We start from the raw sequence: 6,872 nt of genomic DNA, 5'->3' as shown, positions 1-6,872 counted from the left end.
ATAAAATATAAGTAATAACGATTTAGATAATATTTTCATGTATATACATGTGTTTATGGTGTGGTGTGCTGTGGTGTGTATATATAAATAGTAAATATCTTTATCTATCTTGATATTTATTTGGTATCAAAAAAAAATAAATTATAAAAATTCTCTTTACATAAGTACGATTAGGATAATAATATCGTCTGAACCATAGGTAAAAGTAAACTAACAACATTTATAATCTTTAATCAGTTAACTGTGGCGCCCTTGTTTGAAAGTACGCATTGTTTTTGTGTCGCCAGAATCGAGCCATGACGAGTATGCACGTCAATCACAGTTAACTGGTTAATTCAATAAAATTACTTTATCGCAATTACTAATAATAATGACTTCATAAAAATCAATAATAGAAATGTGTGAAAACATTGATAAGAAGTTGTACACGTTTTCCGTTTGAAAATTGCTTTGACCGATCATGTGAGAATATATTATTTTAATTATGTATTATAATTTTTATTTTTTATATAGATCTTTAATTTTTTAATTAAAAGAAAAATTATAATAATAATTTGCCTTTTGAAAATAATAATACGATTTTGCGTTAATCTCAAGATAAGATTATTATCTTGTTAGATAACAACGAAACCCATTTGCAAATGCCATCGTCGCGTATCGGTAAAATTTTATCTTTACGTATTACTGCTCAATTATTATTTTTAACGATTATGCTTATTGCCAATGTATACTTATATATGTGTGAAAAAACCACACACACACACACACTTGTACAATTTATTACAGGAATTTATAGTGATTATTTTTTTCTATGTTTTTTTTTTTTTTTAATATTTACTTTCTTATCAATAGGAGACGAGAAATCAAAAATAAATTAACATGTTTGATATTTTTCCAATATAATATAAACATTTAAACACATAAGTTTTTTTAAACGATGAAGATAAATAAGATCATCCACAGAGACTCCTCCCGTTATCATTGAACCTAATAGTTGCGTAATAGCTATCACGCGTTTAACTTTCGTAGTAATTCAGAACGTTTATCAGTTTTCTGTGTGTGTGTGTGTGTGTGTACTTTTTCCTATCACCCTAGATGCATTTGGTTATCGTAAAAATACAAACTGTTACATGTTCCATAAGAGTAGGTATTACTACGTTTGGTTTATCATAACCATTACCCTAATAGACTACATTATATTAGAAGTGTATTTCCTATGAAAATTATTCAATCATTTTATATGATAAACATTTACAAAGATAATGTTATTATTGTATATACAGTATATATAATAATTGATACGATTTAAAAAGTGTTGAGATAGAGTTTCGAATTTTAATCAAATATTGTACAAATGAATTTAATTAATTAACATAATAAAGCACAATTACATGCAAACGATGAAAAATAACAATAAACATTTGTTAGGATTTATTTTGGAAATCTTTTTTACACGAATTATTATACGAATGAATTTAATTATTAATAAAAAAATATAACACGTACTAATATATATATATAAAATGATAAACAAATAGAAGCCACCCCGTATACTGTTAGGATTTTTTTATTTAATCTTTTTTACACGAATATCTACTCTAACAACAGAAATAGCAGCAGAAGCATTATTTCAATTGAAAATATGGACACAGTCAAAATGATGGATCACCGATGACCAGTGTGTCATCCAATTGGTGGTGGTACCTTTCTTTAAATGCGGTAGGTTTCGAAAATGCGGTACTTAAATAGTCCTCTTCTCTCGTTCATTCGTTCATTCGTTCATTCGTTCGTTCCTTCGTTCGTTTCTTCGTTCGTTTTTTTCGTATGTAACCAAATAAGAGAAAGGAAAGAATGTTTGTTTAAGGGACAAAGCACGTCCAGCACACACTCACCAAATAGTCTTCTACTTTGCTTCGATACGTGTCTCTTGAGAATGAGAAAATGAGAGAAAAAGAGAGAGAAAGAGAGTGTAGTTTCCTAGTGTGCATGTGCATGTGTGTGTGTGTGTGTGTGTGTGTGTGTACACACTGTCGTCGACATACAGTAATTAACTACTTAACTATATACTTTATTATTTAATCTAATCAATTACACTCTCCATTTTTCACTTCATTGTCCACTTATTTCATAAATGATTACAAAAAGAATTTATTTTTTTATAATTTTATACACACTTAATTGTTTATAATACAGTGTATTTATTTTTCTTATTTTTAGATATTAAATGTACGTGAATTTTCTTACATCCGCTTTTTTATTATTAAAAAATAATTGTAATATAATTTTTCTTTATGTTACATTTTATAATGATATTAAATTAATATCATATAATATCAAAATAATGATTTTATATAACATTAATTTTATTTTATTGTATAATAATAATGCATTTTGAATGTTACGCCAATGTATTCAAAGTATCAGGGTCCATGCAGGTAGTAAACACATGTATATCGTATTGTATATCGTTCATGCATACACATATACATACATACATACATACATACATATATACAGATATATATTTACATATGTAGGTACATTTACGAAACGTGGAGACATCTTCTACACCGTCACCCTTAGCAGCCCGTGTAAACATTGAAAGATTTTTAACCACCGATTATGCTCTGTCACGATAAGTTCAATTTATTTTTCAACGATCCTCCTACCGTTTTTTTCTTCGTATCTTCTTCCTTTAAAAAAGGAAAAAAAAAGAAAAAAAGAAAAAAACAAAATCCATTTTTACAAATATTTATAAAAATATCCGATATTCGTAAAAACATACAAAATAAAGTACTGCTTTTATAACATATTTACTATAATTACGTATTTTTTTTTTTTATTATTATTAATCGCGGATGAAGTCATCGGTGAAAAAATGTATGAAAAAAAAAAAAGAAAAAATTATAAAAATGAGATATATATCTCATGAAACTCGTACCCAATGTGTTAAGTATATTACATACGTGTACTTTACTAAGAAAAAGAATGAATTTATCGCGATACTGGATGGTAATTAACGATTTGATCGGTTATTTCAAGCCGAGCTTGTGTAAGCTCGAGAGAGAGAGAGAGAGAGCTTGTGAGCCGTTCTCTTAATCCCTCATGGATAAGATCGTTCGATAAATGCTCGATTAGGTATCACCAGGAGAGATAAATCTTAATTGGTGTCGTGTTAGCTTTTATCCAAAAATTTGTCTATGTTAAAAGACACTAATTAAGCTTTACCATTTATCCAATTCCATATCATTTCTTATATACATATATACATAAGATATAGATACATATGTATGTATGTATATCGTGTATATACAGGGTGATTCCAAAGCTATGCCACCAAAGTTATGCTATGAATTTTGATATATAAAGATGTACGATACCAAAGATATTATTTAGGTAATAATCTTAATATATATATATAAATTATAGGTGTCACGTAGTTTGTCCGCAATGGACTCGTAAACTACTGAACCGATTTTAATCAAATTTTCCACACTGTATGCAGTTTCATTCAACTTGAAAGATAGGATAGTTTATTCTTATTTGTTTATTAACAAAGAGTCATGATTATCTCTGTTAAGCTGCAACTAACAATAAATTGCATCATTTTATATTGCAAAAATGATTCTTCATATTAACATAAAAGTTATCCCTTAAAGGACAATTTAAATTTTCAAAAGACAATTGTAAATTCAATTAACAATACTTGAAATATATTCTATCGTATAATAAATTATAAATCTTTCTTTAGATCGTTAATAACCCTTTGCAAGTGATTGTTGATAAAGACATTAAATAAATGAAAAAGAACAAATAAAAAGAATAGAAACAATCGTACGGTATAAAAGATATGAATAAAATAAATTTAAAGCTTTGAAACGATTAACTTATTCTTTTAAATTGTCCGGAAAATTACATTCGATAATCAATATATATATATATAAATGTGATGAAGTTCTAATAAATTTCTTAAATTCCGAGTTTATATCCTCGTGTCTTCGATAATGATAATATGACTCATGTGTTCTATGTGACTCACGTAATATAACGCAAGTTACGTTTATACGACATATTTGTTCTTTCGTTGAAAAAAGGGTTTACTCAGGTAAAATGGAAAAGAAGAAAACATAGAAAGAATTAAATTTATAGTGATAACGTTTGATAGATATTAAATGTATTATATGTTTGTGTTTGTTAAGCAGAATTAAAGAAATTTTCGCGGTTAAAGATATCTTCAGATTGGTATATAATCTATATATATATAAATAAATAAATATATATATTGCGTCACACGCGACAAGGATATTTGCGTTGCACTCAATTACACCGATGACATTTAATCGTGTAATCAGCTATTTATTACCGCAGCTTTCTCAAATACATATCTCGAACGATCTTTTTATTAGTGCGATAAATGGAAAACGAGATCGAAATATCTATTACAACTTTTTTTTATTTCTTTTCTTTTTATTCCTTTTTTTTTTCAAAGAATAACTTTGTCCTAGTTTTCTATCTTTAATTTCTATCAAAAGACAAATAGAAAATCTTTTATTATCTTGGATTAAACATATATTTATTTTAATAAATAATTAATATATGTATATTATATGTAATCTGTATTACATTTGATTTAATATACAAAGGTTATTAACTAATATTATTGTTATTATTATTATATTATTATTGTAGTATAAAGATTAATTATTTAATCCAAGTAATACTAAGATAAGAAAAATAAATAAAGAAAATAATATATAATACGTTGTAAACTTAAAACGTGCATAAAGTTTACACAAGAGAGAGAGAGAGAGAGAGAGAGAGAGAGAGAGAGTGAGAGAGATAAAGAGATAGGAAGAGTGAATAAATTTTTTTCTTCGACAACAAACTCCTAAACGTAGAAAACAATTAGTCGAATTTCACGTCTAGGGTGCAATTATGCCGTTTTAACGGATATCATGGCGTCGTCGTCTTTCCACCGGCTTCAACGATTTCCACCATCCACCACCACCACTACCACTCTTGTCTAGTTCAACCCTCACGCGCAAACTCTCTCTCTCTCTCTTTCTCTCTCTATTTCCCCTATCCGAACGAAGCCCTCTTCTGTAATTAGAATCTGCCTCCTCGTTTCTACGAAGCTTCTCTGCCGCCATCTCTGCCAAGGCACTCACCCCCGCCATCTCCACCACCACCACCACCACCACCATCACCATCACCACCACCATCTCGCCCCCTCACCGGCCATTACTTTTAATGGCGTTGTTAATGAAACTAGGTGTCGCCAAATTAACCTCCCATTCCAGGAGTGCTCAACCGAGATAAAACTATCATCCTACTATACAACTTTAACTTCTATAATAATTCAAACAAATTTCTTCTAGACGTACGATTTTCTGATTCCAATTTCTATATTCTCATGTTAATCTTTGAATATTAATTTCCTTCATATTATTATTATCATTATTATTATTATTATTTATACAATCGTATATTTGATTAGTTTGTTGCCAAAAGGAAAAAGATATTCTCCAATAAAAAAATCAAACCGGAAAAAAAAGCATAGTTCTTGAAAAAGAATTTTAAAAAACGTACATATGTATGCAAACACACACAAACAAACATTTGACAGAATTGAAGTTAAGAGAAACTAATGGAATAACCTCGTTCGAAATCCCCTAGTAGCATGAGGGGGAAAAGAGTCCGTTTGAAAACCACTGGCTCAGGCTGATTACCGCGGTAACCACCCCCCGAGCGCCAATTAATCTTAACTTTTACGGGGCAAACACTTTTCATTAAGCCCACTCTCCTTCCTCCGTACGGTTGCTTGTAAGAGAGAGAGAGAGAGAGAGAAGGAGAGAGAACACTGAGTTTTCAACCCCCCTCTCCCAACGTTCCTTCTCCTTTCCTAGCAAAAGAGAAGAACCTCTTCTTCTCTACCCTTCTTTCCAAATCTCCCCTCTCACCCCTAGCCTCGACTTCTGACCCCCGTACTCTCTACCAACCCTCTTTTTTCTTCGACTACCCTCCGCAACCCAATGGAGGAAAATGGCTCCCCAGACAAGCGTTTAATCTGGCTCTAATTAGCAACTTACCCTTCGGTATATCCTATCCCTCGCCCCCCTCGCCGACCCCTCCTCCTCTTCTCGCTCATTTCCCCCATCCCTTCTTCTTTTTCTTCTCTGGCAACCTGCAAGCAGTTTTCTCACATTCCCCAAACTAACTCCATTTGTGTTATTTGATTCCTGCATGAAATACGTTACCTCGATTGTTATGATTAATTATAGTACAGTAATAGTTCTCATTTCTGTAATCGATATATATATATATATATATTTCTTGGATATATTAAAACAAGGAAAATTAATCTATCTATACTTGGTAAAGGATGAGAAAACTTAGGTTTCTCCAATGACATATTGATACGATTGAATTGCCACAAAGTTTGCCTATGATAAGAAATTTAATCTCTTTTTTTTATTTTTTGTAATACTCATTTTCTCGAAGCTTGGTTATTTGTTTTATTTAAAATATACCTAGTAACCTCAGAATTAATATTTTTTTGTTCATACTTGAAGTTAGGGAGTGCATGACAAGTGCATTAAGCATGAGGATATTTACAGTTAACGGCCATACCGTGATGAAAATACAAGTTCTCGTCCGATCACTTAAGTCAAGCATCACTGGGCACGGTTAGTACTTGGATGGGTGACCGCTTGGGAACACCGTGTGCTGTTAACCCTTTTTTTTGATCCTGTTTCTTTCTTTTAAATGATCGTCAATTAATTTTTACATTTTTTGATAATATCTTTTTCTTTTTGAGATGAAATCACGTACTTAACGATTCCTTGTTACAACTTCTTAACTATATTAGTGTC

General features: G+C 30.3%; 1 non-coding gene across 1 annotated transcript; it reads left to right on the top strand.

The window, feature by feature from the left end:
* Window positions 1–6,616: 6,616 nt before the first annotated feature.
* Window positions 6,617–6,735, top strand: LOC149031904 (5S ribosomal RNA). The gene has a single exon (XR_016177236.1). It is a non-coding gene; the product is annotated as a 5S ribosomal RNA (ribosomal RNA).
* The last annotated feature ends 137 nt before the right edge of the window (window positions 6,736–6,872 follow it).

This window comes from Polistes dominula, unplaced genomic scaffold, assembly GCF_049000335.1.
Source record: "Polistes dominula isolate Pdom_NZ unplaced genomic scaffold, Pdom_raw_medaka contig_83, whole genome shotgun sequence".
In the NCBI taxonomy this organism is placed as follows: Eukaryota; Metazoa; Arthropoda; class Insecta; order Hymenoptera; family Vespidae; genus Polistes; species Polistes dominula.
Note: the sequence above shows the minus strand (reverse complement) of the source record. Positions and strands in the feature narration are given on the sequence as shown.